The following is a 17,799-nucleotide window of genomic DNA, read 5'->3' as shown; positions in this document are numbered from 1 at the left end:
TGTCAGCTATTAGAGGGTTATGGTCTGAACCGATATCTGCACCAGGATATGTCGTTGATCTCTTGACACCATTCTTAAATCTCTTGTTTACTAGAATATAATCTATCTGATTTCTAATTATATGAAGCGAGTTATCTCCTGGTCCCTTCCATGTATATAATCTTCTTTTGTGTAATTTGAACCATGTATTTGCGATTATCATGTCATGTTCTTGACAGAACTGGTAGGTATAATCTATCGCCTCTTTCATTGCTCTCCCCTAGTCCATATCCACCTATCAGGTCAGATCTTCGTCCTTGACCAATTTTCGCGTTAAAATCTCCAATAATATATGTGATTTCTTCCTTTTTAGATTGTTAAGTGTCTGTTTTAATTGACTATAGAATGATTCAACATCATTGTCATATTTCTTTTCTGAAGTAGGGGCATATATCTGGATAACATTGACATTAAATGGTTTACTATTTAATTGGAGTTATTAAGCTACAAAAGTATAATCCAATTAACGATTATTCCCGAAATGGTTTATGTAGTTGTAGTGGTTACGACGCTAAATTTGATCTGCAACGGGCAATCCGAGTTCATTTACCGGCCATCCCAATATTTTTATTCAATCTATTTCGACTAGAAAAAAAATCTAGTGTACATTCGATGGACACTAGATCATTTGAGAGATAATGCGACAAAGGCGACCATTTATAAAGTTTAACGTGTAATCGAGAAAAATTGCATTCAACTTTATACATTTCATTTGTATATAACTTGAAAAACTCTTGATACAAGAATAAAAAACCGCTAAACGCCGTAAAAATGAGTGGCGCATACAATATTCCAGCTACAAAAGAACTGATATGAAAATTACGTGGCGCGAAAATGTATTTTCGTTTTGATGCAAAGCAAAATTCTAGTTTTATTTTAAAAGATTTTTCCATAATTTTTGCTAAATTTGAAGTAAACGCGCCACAAAAGAGTTTCAAAATTCAAACTGTATCAAATTTACTCTGTTGTGGCGCGTTTACTTCAAATTTAGCAAAAATTATGGAAAAATCTTTTAAAATAAAACTAGAATTTTGCTTTGCATCAAAATGAAAATACATTTTCGCGCCACGTAATTTTCATATCAGTTCTTTTGTAGCTGGAATATTGTATGCGCCACTCATTTTTACGGCGTTTATCGGTTTTTTATTCTTGTCGTCAATATACAGTAAATAAGATATAAAACCAAAGACAAAAACAATTAATTGCAAAATTTATATACATTGCAAATTGAAAATTGAACATACATACTTACAACAAATAAAATACAACATTAGGGATTGACAGTTTAAGCTACTGCGTATGAAACCCAATTTTCTTAGTTATTCATTAAGAAATTCTTATATTGAATAATATGGTCTTTTAGATAGATAGGCTTTTGTCAGTTTAAGGAATTTTGGAAAAAATGTTGCAGATTTAAGTTGTAAAGGCAGATGGTTGTAAAGTTTTTTTGCGGAATATAATATAGATTTTTTTACTAACTCAGTGCATGGGATCGGTAAATAAATATCAAAGATTGAATTTCTGGTGGAGTAAAGATGAATGGGCCTTGCTGGAAAGGCATGAAGGTGTTTACGAATTAAACTAACCGTTTCTTATTGCTCTTTTTTGCAATTTAAAAATAACATCAAATTGAGCAGCTGTACTAGAACCCCAAAAAGGAAGACCATATCGAAGATGAGACTCGAATAACGAAAAATATGTTATTTTAGAAGATGCTAAATTGAGTTCCCTTGAGACAGATCTTATTGCATAGCAAGCTGAGGCGAGTTTCTTACTTAACGGATCGATATGAAGGGACCATTGTAGGTTGCTGTCTAAAAAAAATGCCAAGAAATTTTACAGAATCAACGGTACTGATCTGGCTGTTATTAAGAAGCAAAGGTTGAAGAGCTCCTTTATAGGATAATGCTACTGTTTTATCTACATTAGAAGAGAGTAGATTAGAGTCAGACCAGGTCTTTATCGTCAGTAAATCCGAAGTTATAGTTTCATGAAGAGATGCAATAGTTGAGTTGCTCCAAGTGATACTGGTATCATCAGCAAAAAGAAAAATTTTCCCATCGATTTTTAAATTAGCGATGTCATTTATAAAGATAAGGAACAGAAGAGGACTCCCTTGCGGTACTCCACATACAATGTTTTTGAGACTAGAGTCAGTATCATTTGCTCTTACTAGTTGTTTCCTATTATTCAAGTAGGATTGGAACCAATTCAAAGAAATACCTCTTGAAGAAATTATCGCTTTGGTATTAATTCCCAAACCGTTTTCTCCGTCTCTTGGTTGTAGAATAAATTACTTCTTTTTCCTAATTGGTTTATTTAAAAAGACTACACTTACTAAAGCTAAGTTTAGCTTTTACGCCAGACACATCGAGAATTAATATTGTACAAAAAAGTCCCAAATATTAATTTGGACTTAATTATGAACTATTATAATTGAAAAAGCTATCGTTTTTGAAATATATGGAACATTGACAAATATTTTATTTAGGAATTGTCACTCATTTTTTGAGATAGATTTTTTAAGAAGGCCATAAGCGTGTATTAAATGTGACATAATTTTAGGGGCGTAATAAAGCAAAGATTAGAATTTGGATTATATAATAAAGTTTCAACATTCTCCCCCGCGTTGAAGCATCCCTGCTTCAACTAAATTACACAGTAACAGAAACAGAAAAAACAAAGTGTTAGGAAGAATGTAACAAAACTAGAAATAAGCATGTTGGTCGTTTTAAGGTTGAATTTGATTTGGTAATAAAGAAAGCTTTGAAATGGATCGGATAAACTCTCCGGAAGCCGTACGGAGCTTAACCACACGGACTTTGCCATCCTTACCAGGATATACTTCAATGATGCGCGCCAACGGCCACATCATTGGAGGTACATTATCTTCCTTGAGTAAAACTAGTTTATTTACTTGCAGGTTAGAATATTCTTCAGCCCATTTAGGCCGGTTCTGAAGGCGGTTTAAGTAATCAACCGACCAACGTTTCCAAAAAACTTGTTGAATTTTAGAAATCTGCTGGAAGGTGGAAAGTCTATGTTCGTTTAAATGTGAAAGATCCTTTTCAGGATAAGCGGTGAGAGGAGACCCTATCAGAAAGTGTCCCGGTGTAAGACAGGTTAAATCTGTAGGGTCATTAGAAACTGGACCTAAGGGCCGAGAATTTATTATTGCCTCGATTTGACAAAGAATAGTGTTAAACTCTTCTGAAGTGAACAAAGCATTACCTACCAATCTCTTGATATGAAATTTTGCGCTTTTGATGGCGGATTCCCAGATTCCACCCCAATGCGGAGATCGAGGTGGAATGAATTTCCACTTGGTCTCATTTTGTGAAAGAAAGTCACAGATAATATTTACATTATTATTAGTTTTGAAAAATTGATACAACTCATGTAGGACATTTTTTGCACCTAAAAAATTGGTGGCGTTGTCACTATAGATCACTGACGGATTTCCTCTTCTCGAGACAAAACGTTTTAAAGCGTTCAGAAAGGAGTCAGTAGACAGTCCAAGAACTAGCTCTATGTGAACTGCCTTGGTGACCATGCAAACAAAAACCGCAATGTATGATTTTATGAGTGGAGACTTACGAAGCCTTGAGGATTTTATTTGAAAGAATCCTCCGAAATCAATTCCAACTTTCTGAAATGGTCTAGAAACATTTACACGGTCAGAGGGCAAACTTGCCATAATCTGTTGGCAGACTTGATTATTGAATCGAAAACACATATTGCAATTTCGAATGATTTTTTTGATCTCTCTAAGCCCATTAAGGGGCCAAAAACGTAAACGAATATTGCTCAGAACGGTTTGAGCACCAGCATGCCCGAGCCGCCTATGTTCGTACTCTAGTATGAGGGAGGTCGTATGATTATGGGGTGGCAAAAGCAAGGGATGTTTCTGTTGGTAGGGAATGGAGGCGTTACAAAGCCGTCCGCCGATCCTCAGCATTAATAATTCATCGAGAAATGGATTTAAAGATAATAATTGTTTATTTGATAGTTGCTGGTTTGCAGAAAGTTCAGAAATTTCTTTAGAAAAATTGGTTAGCTGAACTTGCCGAACTATAAAATATAGAGCTTGGTCCAATTCTTCAACAGTGAGGGGATCAGATTTTTTGTTTCCTTTTAAACAACTGACAAATCTGAGTACATATGCGATAGTACGACGTAATCGAGAAAAAGAAGAAAAATTTTGAAATAATTGTTCCCAAGGAGGTTTTGAGTTGGCGTTTGTGAGTATATTGGAACGAGTTTTTCTGTGCTCTGTAATTAGCTGATCAGCTATTGGGGGTTCATCAGAGAATTCTAAAGAATGATTAAGAAGAAAAGCAGGACCGGACCACCACAACTTGTTGTCCAGAATTTCTTGGGCTGATAAACCGCGTGATAGAATGTCAGCACTGTTTTCAGCTGATTTAACGTATCGCCACTGACAATTTTGCGTCAGTTCTTGAATTTGAGCAACTCTATGCGATACGAACACTGACCATTTACTAGGGTGTGCCCTGCACCAACATAAAGCGACCTGAGAATCGGTCCACAAATTTATTGAGTCATACTCTAATTTATTTTCGAAGACTTTTAGAATTTTGTTTACAAGTTTCGCCAGCAAGAGCATAGCGCAAAGTTCTAACCTTGGAATGGTAATTGATTTAAGTGGGGCGACTCTAGATTTTGAAGATACTAAAGTAGAAGAAATATCATTGTCAGAATAAAGAACTCGAAAATAAATGCAAGCACCATAAGCCTCTATGCTTGCATCAGAAAAGCCATGAATTTCTATTTTGCTAATAGTTTTCGGACGAAAATATTGTCTAGCTATTTTTTGTTGTGAAAGCAAGGGGATATGTTCAATAAAATTGTGCCAATCTTTAAGAATGCAAGCGTCGTTTATTACGGTGTCCCAATGAAACTTTTTGAACCATAATTTTTGCATCAGTATCTTACCTTTTACTATAACAGGATTTATCAAGCTTAACGGATCATAACATTGAGCTAAGATAGAAAGTATTTTTATTTTAGTAACTGGACCCTGCACGATTTCTTGAGGCACGGAAATACAAAGAGTATCTTCTGCTGTACTCCACTTTAGCCCAAGAACTTTACTTGGGACTTCATCTATGTTTATGTCATAATCAGCTTTTTGATTTTCCGAAATATCTTTGGAAATATTTTTAAGAAAATAATCACTATTTGAACAATATTTATGCAACTCAAACCCATGCTTATTTAAGATGGTATTTAATTGAGAGTATAAATTGAAAAGTTCGTTGTGATTATATGAACCACTAAGGCCATCGTCCATATAGAATTGATTCAGAATTGCATCAGACGCAAGAGGAAATTCTAAAAAGTTTAGACAAGCAATTTCTTTAAGAACCCTTGTTGCCAAGAACGGGGCTGAATTGGTTCCAAAAACTACAACATCGAGTTGGATACATTTAAAGTCTTCATCAGGGTTTTCTCGCCATAAAATGTTTTGAAGAAAAGTTTGTTCCGGGTTCACGAGGACCTGTCGGAACATTTTTTTAATATCTACCGTGAATACAAAAGGAAAAAGTCTAAATCTACATAGAATGTCATACAATTCTGGTTGGACCTGATATCCCTTTAAACACACGTCGTTTAAGGAATACCCTGAGGAACTTTTGGCGCTGGCGTCCATGACAACGCGCAAACGCGTTGTTAAACTGGATTCTCTAACTACACCTAAGTGCGGAATAAAATATTTATTTTAAGATTTGGCATTTAGCAGAGTTAGGGGTACATAATGAGCATGTTTAAGTTCAATTAATTCATCAATAACTTTTTTATAGTCTTGATAAAAGTTGCAATTAGTTTTAAATTTATTTTCTAAAGAAATGAAACGCTTTCTGGCCATGTAATAAGAATTTCCTAACTTTAGATTTTCTGAAGGTGATTTCAGCGGCAAACTTACTTGAAATCTACCATTTTGTAAAATTTTGGTTGTAGAACGGAATAGGTTTTCAGATGCCTCATCAGCTTCTGAAAGATAGAATTTATTGGGAATTTCCTCGATTTCCCAGAATTTTTTCAAATGACTGTCTAATTGTAATGTGGAAAGAAGTGAATTAGATTCAGTTAAAACTTCTGAACTACTGTCTGTAACAGATATATTGGATACAGTAAAATGATCAGGAACTGTACCAGCTACCACGAAACCTAAGTGAGACTCTTGTAAGACTGGAAGATTTTTGCCAAGTCTGACGAAGTTAGGTAAAACAATATCGTAATAAAGATCCAAACCAATTAGAATGTCAATTTCAGAAGGCTTAAAAAATTCGTCGTCTGCTAGAAAGAATTGTTCCGGAATATTTAATTTTTTCACTAGTATTTTTGATTGAGGGAGAGCACAAGTAATCTCGGGTAATACAACTACTGAAAAATGAAAACTTCTTCGACGATCATAATTGGAAAATATGGTTATATCTGACATTTTAGTACAAGTCGAGCCACTCCCTCCTATTCCTGATATATGTACTGACTTGTTATACGTATCTAATTGTAACTTGTTCACAAGCTTCTCTACGATAAATGAATTTTGGGATCCTGTGTCCAAAAGAATTTTCGCTATGCAGAAATTAGCGTTTTTACCAAGTAAGGTTACTTTTGCAGTACCCAGAAAAATAAGACTATTTTTTACTGACTGAACAGAGTGATTCGCTGAATGATTATTTGCGGTAGGGTTATTTTCCGTAAAATTTCTCCAAGGACCTTGAAAATTTGTTATTCCTGAATTTTCCTGTACTGGTTGGATATCCAGAGAACGGGTTTGAAGATTTGAATTACTATCGAGATGAGAAGATGAATTATTACCATTTTGAACATGAGCAGTATTATCTAAATAAGAACTATTAGATGAGATTAGAGAGCTATGGTTACCTGCGTAGCTATTAGGTTGAGAATTTGAACCATTATTATATAGAGAATGTGAATGACGCTTACTACTAGTCATTGGCGGAGAATGTTGATTTTCGCCGATTTTTATGTGCATTAACGAATTGTGTGACTTGGAGCAAAAAGAACATTTTTTAGAGGATTTACACTCTTTTAAATTGTGTTTACCAAAACAATTTATACATAAATTCTTTGCCCTAATAAATTGCAATTTGGAAGAATGAGGTATATCTTTAAACTCAGAGCAAGTGTAAATTTTATGGCCCACCTTGTTACAGTAGATACAAATTAATTGAAATTGGTGATTTGAAGTTGCCTCATGCATTGTCGAATGAGATGAGAAATTTTTTCTGGCAGTTTTAGGACTAGAAATTTCAACATTTTCCAGAATTACTGCACGTTTTTCTAAGAATTTTAAGAAATGATTTAAAGTAGGTATTTCATCGTGATTCCTCTCAGATTCATATGCCTTAGCCGATTGAAAATCTAACTTCTTTTTTAGAATGAATATAAGTGTTAAGTCAAATAAATTTTCGGAAGTTAAATTCAAATTTTTTAGTGACAAAATATTCTTTTGAATTGTAGTGATTAATTCTCTTAATGTGTCTGACTTACATTTAGAAATATCATTACAATCAAAAATTGCTTGCAAATAAGAATTTATTATGGCGAATTTGTTTTCGTATCTCTTCTTTAAAATATTTAACGCGATTACAAAATTTTCATTAATTATCGGTAATGAACCTATAAGTTGAAGGCTTTCACCTTTTAAATAACTCTTCAAGTACACAAGTTTTTGGACATCTGTTAATGTCTCATTTTTCACTATGAGCGCATCGAAGAGCTCAATGAACGATTGAAGTCTCTAATATGACCTGAGAATTGTGAAATTTTTATATCCGGAAGACGAACTGCTATTGGAGCACTACAAGAACCCTCACTGGATGAACTAGATCTTGTCTGAGAAGGTGCAGCTTTAAATTTATTAACACAAGCGGTCAAATCGCTTACAAGTTTGAAATATTGATTTTCTGTAAACTCTCTATCTTTTTCTTCTTTGCCTGTATTTGATGCAAGGAATTCGATTTCATTTTGTGCTTTTTCATAATCATGAAATATTAAATGAAGTCTACTTAATCGCGTCTCGAACTGGGTAACATCTAATTCTACGTCTTTTTTGGCTATAAACCAGTTATACATACGAGTAAGAGAAGACTTAGCAATTTTTCTGTATTTTTTGAACTCATCCATTTTTATTAAAGATATTGGAACACGAAAATGTCTTTGAATCACAGAATTTAATGATTTTAAAGTCTTTGAATAACTGATAGCCAAATAGAATAATGAAACAAAGGGTATATAAATGGACTTATCTCACCAAGTATATCCTTTTGCTGTTGTGTCGGCGAATAATCTTGAAGAACTTTCCATAAGTTTTATGCTGGTCAAAAATCCGGCTCGATGTAGGCCAAATGAAGAAGTATCGATTTGGTATTAATTCCCAAACCGTTTTCTCCGTCTCTTGGTTGTAGAATAAATTACTTCTTTTTCCTAATTGGTTTATTTAAAAAGACTACACTTACTAAAGCTAAGTTTAGCTTTTACGCCAGACACATCGAGAATTAATATTGTACAAAAAAGTCCCAAATATTAATTTGGACTTAATTATGAACTATTATAATTGAAAAAGCTATCGTTTTTGAAATATATGGAACATTGACAAATATTTTATTTAGGAATTGTCACTCATTTTTTGAGATAGATTTTTTAAGAAGGCCAAAATCGTGTATTAAATGTGACATAATTTTAGGGGCGTAATAAAGCAAAGATTAGAATTTGGATTATATAATAAAGTTTCAACACCTCTAATTCCATAAAAATTTAGTTTTTTAATCAAGACGTCGTGATTTACACAATCAAAAGCTTTGGCATATTCACAGAAAACAGTGGCAGTATAAAGATTATTGTTTAGTGCTTGATAAACGTCATGTAGTACAGAAAACATGGCATCAGTGGTACATTTATTAGTTAAAAAGCCGAATTGATTTTGAGATAAAATGTTGTTATCAACGATAAAGGACATAAGTCGAGTTTTAATGAGTCTCTCAATAATTTTGGAGAGTACCGGTAGTAAGGCAATATGTCTATAGTTGCAGGCATTAGATTTTTCGCCACCCTTATGAAGAGGAATAATAATGGCTGTCTTTAGGCACTCTGGAAATTTACCTTTTTCGAAGGAATCATTAATTAGTGAGACGAGGATTTCCAACACATTTTCTGTGAGATTAGAGAAATTTTTTATAGATAGTCCATCAGTACTACAGGATGATTTGCTTTTGATACTATTGATTGTTTGGGTCAGTTCAGAGTTATCGACTGGTTTTAAAATATATACGAATACTAATATATACTAATAGATTTAACTAAAAATTAAATAATATGTTCTGGTTCACGTTTAGTATGTACTTATGGCCAAGAATATTCATAATGTTCTTACTTAAAATATTGAAAATTTAGAATAATATATGAGTCATATACATATAAAGAAAATATTATGAATATTTTACCAGATGTTTTTTAATATTTTAATATTCATCAAAATTTTGAAATATCAAAACAAATCGTATAAAATTCCTTGCTCTCTTACATAAGCGAGACGGAATAATTTAAAATGTCTGGAAAATACTGTGATTTTTTGGAATTTACGGTTTAAATATAGTAAAATTGTTTAATAAATACTTTTTACGAAGTCTTTAAAAACGCTATAGACAACAACTACATTGAAAGAAAGATTAAAGACTCTTGAAAACAAGATTGGAAATTTCGGATTTGGTATAAGAAACACAAATGGAGAAAAAATTTTGGAATTACTGGATTTATTACTCGAACTGCAAGTGCATAAGGTAGTTCTTAGAATATATTATATTCTAAGAACTACCGTGAGACCACTCGATGGCGACCCTCTGGGTATAGTGATTCATCTATGTGATTCGGACAAAAGACAGTAGTTAACAAGAATGCAGGATGACCACATCTTCGACCCCATCTCTGATCTAGCGTCTAAAATGCCACTTCTTAGGAGCTGCCGATGCCTACCTCTTCTTTATCGCGAAGGTCGCGACCAAGATTTTATGATGTCCTTGCTATTTATGTCATATCAACCGAAAGGTGAGTGCGATAATCTTATAAATTGATAACAATTTATAAGTGTAGCTAAGTGTTTTCTTATTCTCGACCATCTATGTATTTCATATTTAAGGCGTTCACAGCAACAGTGGCCTAATCCACAAATTGAACATTTTGAGATTTTTATATGAATAAAAGCAGAAATATTAAATCTTCGGAGAAATAAGGGTCTACAAAACCTACCTCACCTCTATATTTGGCTAAATGGCGCTACATAATTTGTAGCGCCCTCCCATCAGCATGTGCACGTTGCCAACACCAAGAGTGGGTCAAAAATTTTTTAAACGTTTTTTTCTGTTTTTTTCCTAAAACTATTTTTTTTGCATGAAACAATTTTTTTTAGGTTTTTTGGATCATTCCAAACATAAAAGGTCTTTAGTGACTTTTCTCGAAAGTTGATAGTTTTTGACATATAAGCGATTAAAAATTGAAAAATTGCGAAATCGGCCATTTTTAACCCTCAAAAAACTATGTGAAAAACTGAAAATTTAAATGTTGCCAAGGTAGGCAAATATTCTTTAAACATCGATTGATGAAATCCCGAAGAGATTTTTGCAATACAATATTCAAAACTCCTTTGTTTTTTAATTGCTAATCAAGCGTCCGCGACACTATTTTCCACCGTTGCATGTGTATAGTATTTTTACTACAAAAACGTTATTACGTAGGTCAAAATTTTTGACGTAAGAGAACTGTCAAAACATTAGAATGTGACTTTTCATTATTGCCATGTTTTTAGAAACATGACAATAATGAAAAGTCACATTCTAATGTTTTGACAGTTCTCTTACGTCAAAAATTTCGACCTACGTAATAACGTTTTTGTAGTAAAAATACTATATACAGTATGGTGCAAATGAAAAGAATAATTTAGTTATTTCGTAAACCAGCGACTTTAAGGAAAAATCCCGAAACAGGTCGATTTTTATTTTTAAGTTATGATATTGTGGCATATATGGTATACTAGTGACGTCGTCCATCTGGGCGTGATGACCTAATCGATGATTTTTTTTTAACTGGGAATAGGGGTCGTGTGCTAGCTCATTTGAAAGGTTCTTTAATTCTCTATTCAGTGATATAAAAATTTACATAATTATTTATACAGGGTGTCCAATAATTTAATTTTTTGTCAATTTGTCAAATAATTTAATTTAATAAAAATTTTTTGGACACCCTGTATAAATAATTATGTAAATTTTTATATTACTGAATAGAGCATTGAAGAACCTTTCAAATGAGCTAGCACACCACCCGTATTCTCATTTAAAAAAAATCATCGATTACGTCATCACGCCCAGATGGATGACGTCACTAGTATACCATATATGCCACAATATCATAACTTAAAAATAAAAATCGACCTCTTTGGGATTTTTCCTTAAAGTCGCCGGTTTACGAAAAAACGAATTTATTCCTTTCATTTGCACCATACTGTATACACATGCAACGGTGGAAAATAGTGTCGCACACGCTTGATTAGCAATTAAAAAACAAAGGAGTTTTGAATATTGTATTTCAAAAAACTCTTTGGAATTTCATCAATCGATGTTTAAAGAATATCTAGTTACCTTGGCAACATTCCAATTTTTTTAACTATTTAGAATGGGAAATAAGCCACAATATTATTAAAAAATGATTTTTTATTAACGTTTCGACGCCCAAATCGGGTGCCGTTGTCAAAATACAAAATACTATTGAATTTTTATCCAATTTTTTTAATTTTTCACACAGTTTTTGAGGGTTAAAAATGGCCGATTTCGCAGTTTTTCAATTTTTAATCGCTTATATGTCAAAAACTATCAACTTTAGAGTAAAGTCACTAAAGACCTTTTCTGTTTGGAATGATCCAAAAAACCTAAACAAAATTTGTTCCATGCAGAAAAAATAATTTTTGAAAAAAACAAAAAATACGTTTAAAAATTTTTTGACCCACTTTTCTGAGTAAGATTGTGCAAAAAATCCGAATCGGAATATTTTTCCTAGCGGATTCGCAGTGGCTTTCTGGACTATAATTCTTTTTAAAACATTTAAAGCTTAGTTAAACTTATATTTCTTTTTTCTTTATTATCTAAAACGCCTTATGCTATGACAGAGGGTAATAAGCTTTCTTAAGAGATCTTAAGAACTTCAATAGGTCTCAAAAATTTAGAAAAAAAGAAGCAGCCATAAATTAAAAATTAGGCATATTCTTACCTGTTTTCTGTATATTATGTTTGTTTAATAAACTTCACTTTTATAAGTGTCTATTTATACTAGTCACTACTAAAGCTGATCATTTAAATAATTATTGCTTAATTTTCTGGTCAAATATTATCTGTTATAAAAACTTGATCTCGAGAGATACCGCCAACCTCTAACCTAACAACAGTTTGCTACGCCAATACAAAATAAATAAAAATTAACTTAGACTAAGATGAATTTTATATTGGTAAAATAATAACTTGCATATAGCACAGGAAAAGTAGTATATCGTCGCTGTGAAATTAAACCGGCATATCTGCAAAAATTGAGTTTTCGAGTCCTTGGTATCAAAAAATGTCTTTTTTTCCCTTCTATTTTTATGCCAAATCGCCATATCATATCTCCAATTTCTTCCTGATTTCTTCCAATTTTCCTAACAACTCTTTTCCATTGGTCTCTATTTTCAGCTGCTCTAAGAGCTTCGCAGAATGAGTTTCCAGCTGAATTCTTAATTTGGTCGCACCATTTAGTTGGTGATGGTCTTCTTGATCTTCTTCCCGGAACATTTCCAGAAACAATTAATCTCTCCAAACTATCATCACCTCTGCGAACCACGTTCCTGAAGAATTGCAGAATTCATTGTAGACATACTGTGGATAGCAACTTTTTATTTCGAGTTGATTTAGAATGGAAACGTTTTTCCTATGAGCTATGAGCTGTCCAAGGTATGCGCAGCATTCTTCTCAAGCACTACATCTCAAAGACATCAATTTTTTGGTGCTCGCGTACGTGAAGAGTCCAAGTCTCTGCCCTGTATAGAAATATTGAGATTACAAGGGCATTCACCAGTCTGATCTTGATATTTTGAGAGATATCTCTGTCTTTCAAAACTTTAGTTAGGCGACTCATCTCATTTTTCCCATACCAATAGGTCTCTAATTTTCTGCTTCACAATTACCATCGTTAGTTATACTAGACCCGAGATAGACAAAGGTGTTTACTATCTGGTATTCCTGTAACATGTTAGTCAGTTGAATAGTGTCAAATCTGTCGACCATCATTATTTTTGTCTTAGCTTTATTGATTTTCAGACTAACTTTATTGCTTTCGTACTCAACTCTTCGCAGAAGATCAAACATTTCTTGCTCATTTGTAGCTATAAGTGAACTTCTGCTTCACAGTTCCCATCGTTAGTTATACTAGACCCGAGATAGACAAAGGTATTCACTATCTGGTATTCCTATAACATGTTAGTCAGCTAAATGGTGTCGAATCTGTCGATCCCCATTATTTTTGTCTTAACTTTATTGATTTTCAGACCAACTTTATTACTTTCCTACTCAACTCTTCGTAGGAGATCAAACGTTTCTTGCTCATTTGTTGCTATAGGTGTAGTGTCATCAGCAAATCTTAAATTGGAGATTTTCCTACCAGCTACTGTTAGTCCACCGGCCCATCCTTCTAACGGCATCCTCATGACATGTTCACCATAAAGGTTGAATAAGTCAGGTCACAACACGCATCCCTGTCTAACACCTCTCTCGGTCTTGAATTGGTTTGAGAACTTCTGATCTAGTCGTACTGTTGCCATACGCCATATAAAGAATAAAAATGACTAATAATAAAAATTCGTCAGATGGCGTTGGGCCGGTATGGATTTACGAGGACATGGCCACTTTCTTTATCAGAAGACAGAACTAGTACGCAATACGCCAGTGGCTTCAAAACCTTCATGGAGTAAAGACGTCCATCATGTAAGTAAGCTGAATTATCTGACAATAGTAGAAGACGCTACAGTGACATAAAAGCAAAAATTACATTTAATTTAAGGTCATACTGGCATACCTGCATATTTCTGGTGACATAAAAGCAAAACGTATACTGAATTTAGGGTCACACTGGCATATTTTTCTGAATTTAACCAATTTCCGACCTATTTGTGACTACTACTTTAATAAACAGTATTGGTCTAAATTTTGTTCATGCATAACGTGACGATGAGGTGAACATACTGATGTTAACTGGAAAATATTGCATTCAGACAAGGCGAAAACGGCGGGTTCGAAGGAAAAAATATTCCCATGAGATTTTTTTGCATAATCACATTCGAGAGACATCCCAGAATAAGGTTCAAAAAGTCGCCCACGTGAAAAGTAGGCCAATTTTTTTTAACAATTTTTTTGTAATCAAATTGCAAGAATCAATATTTTTGGCCCGAACAATTTTTTCTTTAATTTTTTGGACCATTCTGGACAAAAAAGGTCTCTTATAATTTTTCTCTAAAGTTGATCGTACTCGACTTTAAGCAATTTAAAATTGAAAAAAACGAAAAATGGCGATTTTCCAAGCTTAATAACTCGGTTAAAAGTTATTATTATGAAAGTCAATATATGACTAAATCAAAGCTTAAAGGCCCCCCTACAAGATCCTGAAGAAATTTTTGTCATTATTTTATTAGGTACTAAGCTGTTATTTTTAAGTAATAATAATAAGCGCCATGCACGTGTGCGGCAGCTGTAAATGCTGAGTGCGAGAGAGAAGCCATTCCAGCCAGCAGTCCAATTGTGGATCTTACTCGCACTCATATTTACAGCAGCGTCAATACGATCTAACCGCTCATTGTTATTAATTAAAAATAACAGCTTAATAGTAAATTAATGACACAGATTTCTTCAGGATCATGTAGCGGCGACTTTAAACTTTGATTTAGTCACTTTCTGACTTTCATAGTAATAATTTTTAACCGACTTATTAAGTCTTAAAAATGGCCATTTTCGCGTTTTTCAAATTTTAAATTGCTTATAACTCGGAAAAGATCAACTTTAGAGAAAAATTATGGAAGACCTTTTTTTGTCCAAAATGGTCCAAAAAACCTAAAAAAAATAGTCCGGTCCAAAAATTTTGATTTTTGCAATTTGATTAAAAAAAAATTGTTAAAAAAAATTATCCCACTTTTCACGTGGGCGACTTCTTGAACCTTATTCTGGGATGTCTCACGAATGTGATTATGCAAAAATATCTCATGGGAATATTTTTCCCAACGAACCCGCCGTTTCCGCCTTGGCTAATTTGAAAGCTTTAAAGTGATCTGGTGAAAAATATTTAGATATGCCGGTTTAATTTCACAGCGACAATATATCTTGGGCCATATTATACTAATTTAGTTTCATTATAGATTTGCAGTCGATTGATTAAAACTCTTATAGAAATTGCAAGAAGAGCATCTATGAAACTTAGATCTATACTCTGAAATTCTCAGCTAAACTTACTCATAAGGATCAAGGTCTTAAAATGCTATGTGTATGTATTACTATATAGATATGAAACCTGGACCATAAAGGTTAATATAATGAACAAATTAGAAGCTTTAGAGATGTGGTCATAGCGCAGAATGCTCAAAATATCATTGATTCGATGCATTTCAATCACTGAAGTCCATCCTATTAGATCAGTGCGAAGGTCACTTGTCAAAGATGGTAAAAATGAGAAAACATGTAATGAGAGGTAGAAGATACTGGACAGGTAATACTCAACCGAAAAATCAAGGGACAAGTGGAATTGTTTGGAAGAAATATTCATGACTCCTAAACCTTCGTCAATGGACTGACTGGCTTATCACCAGATGAATTGTTACATACTGCGCAAGATCGATAAAAATATCGGCAAATTCATGAAAGCTATCCACCCCTAAAATTTGGGCACGGTACTCAAAGAAGAAGAAGAAAGCGATTGAGCTTTTCATGTGTAGTTCACAAAGAATCTTTTTTAAAAATGACAGATTGGATGGATATGTTATAGGTCCGGATCCCGCGTATGAAAAAAAAAGTTGATTAATAGCAAGCTGAAAATTTGTTAATACCTTAAGGGTGTCTAGTTGGACAAACTTTGATATATGGGACGCTATATATCCAATATAAATGAGTCAGATTAAATAAATTATTAGAAGAATTTTTTTACTTAGCAACAACATTTTTGTTTATTTTAGTAGTATTTTGTATTTTGACAACGAAACCCGATTTGGGCTTCAAAGCGTTTAGTGGAGTCACTAAAGGTGGATATCAGCTATTACCTCCGATTTCGTTGAACCTCCATCGATTTGCATGAAAATTGGTGAGTGGTTAGAGGATATCTCAAGGAACAAAGGTGACATGGTTCCAACTTGCGCTTTTACCCTGGTGGTGGATGCCACCCCTCCTCTGGGGTAAAAATTGTTTTATTAAAAATAACCCCATAATTTGATAGAGGGACAAATTTCAAGCAAAATTTGTTATATAAAGTTATTAAAATAAATTAAAAGTTTTTGAGTTATTAAAGATCAAAAATTTTAATTTTTCTTAAGAAAAATGCATGTTTTTAACCAATTTTTCATTAATAACTCAAAAAGTGTAAGTTTTTACAAAATAGTTATTATTATCAAAATTGAAGCTAATAAAAAATTAAATAAACCCCGTACTAGAAAAACCTTTTAGTCTTAACTAAAAGAGAGTTATAGGTAATTGAATGTATATTTTTTTCGGCGAGTAAAAAACTCTAAGTATTCAAGCTGAAATAACGGGAAATTGATGCATTTTATAACATAAACTTATTAAACATTTGTCAAAGTACTTAAAAAGATCTATCAAATGAGGCCCCAAACATATTGACAGCGTTAAAATTTATGCTCCAAAATTTTTTCAAACTTTATCTTGTAAAAATTTTTCTCAACAATGTTGTTGTGTTTTTTTAATAACTCCGTCCATGTTTACGATATCAGGTTCATCTAAAAACTGTTTGAAATTTAATTCCAAGTAATATTTAAGCACGTTGAACCTAATCTTCTAAACCCCTTAGTTTTAAAAATAAAAGGTTAAATGACCCCGGTTGCAGGGTTCTCACAGCAAAATTTAAGATTTAAACGTTTCTATCTCGGTTATTTTTTACCCTCTAGAAATAGTAAAACAGGTAAAATATTTGGCACAGAAAAAACTAAAATTTGGTTATATATAATTTTTTACGTATATTGAGTATTTTTAAAGTTATTATCAAAAGAATATGAGAATTTCATTAATTTAAAAAATTATGATTTTTTTAATTATACCTTTTTTTTTTAAATATGCATTATAAACCGGTTAAAATTATCGAAAACATTACTTATGCTAATATAAAGAAGTGCTTGTAACGATTACTATAAATTTTAATTTTTGTGGAAATGGCGTATGATTTATTTTTCACTTCTTCCTACAAAAATCGAAACGGTTCTTTTATTTTCATTATAACTTGCTTAATTTTGACGCTATTACCTTGTTCTGAAGCTCATTTGATAGGTATTTCGAAGTACTTCGACAAATGTTTAGCAGGAATATTTTATACATTGCATCGTTTTGCCGTTATTTAAGCTTGAATACTTAGATTTGAGTACTCAAAAAAAATACACATTCAATTGCCAATAACTCACTTTGAACTAACATTAGTTTAGTTCTTTATATG

At 32.9% G+C, this 17,799-nt stretch overlaps 1 protein-coding gene across 2 annotated transcripts in view; it reads right to left on the bottom strand.

Annotated features, from left to right (window-relative positions):
* LOC114324798 (serine protease gd-like) overlaps positions 1 to 12,544 on the bottom strand; it is an 83,976-nt gene extending 71,432 nt beyond the window's left edge. For both annotated transcript variants that reach the window (XM_028272647.2, XM_028272648.2), the window contains exon 1: positions 12,346 to 12,544. The gene's annotated coding sequence lies outside the window, so the exon portion shown is untranslated. The remainder of the gene's footprint in view (positions 1 to 12,345) is intronic.
* Between the last annotated feature and the right edge of the window lie 5,255 nt (positions 12,545 to 17,799).

The sequence above is a fragment of the Diabrotica virgifera genome, chromosome 7, assembly GCF_917563875.1.
Source record: "Diabrotica virgifera virgifera chromosome 7, PGI_DIABVI_V3a".
In the NCBI taxonomy this organism is placed as follows: domain Eukaryota; kingdom Metazoa; phylum Arthropoda; class Insecta; order Coleoptera; family Chrysomelidae; genus Diabrotica; species Diabrotica virgifera.
The sequence above is the reverse complement of the archived record's forward strand: the minus strand, read 5'-3'. Positions and strand labels throughout refer to the sequence as shown.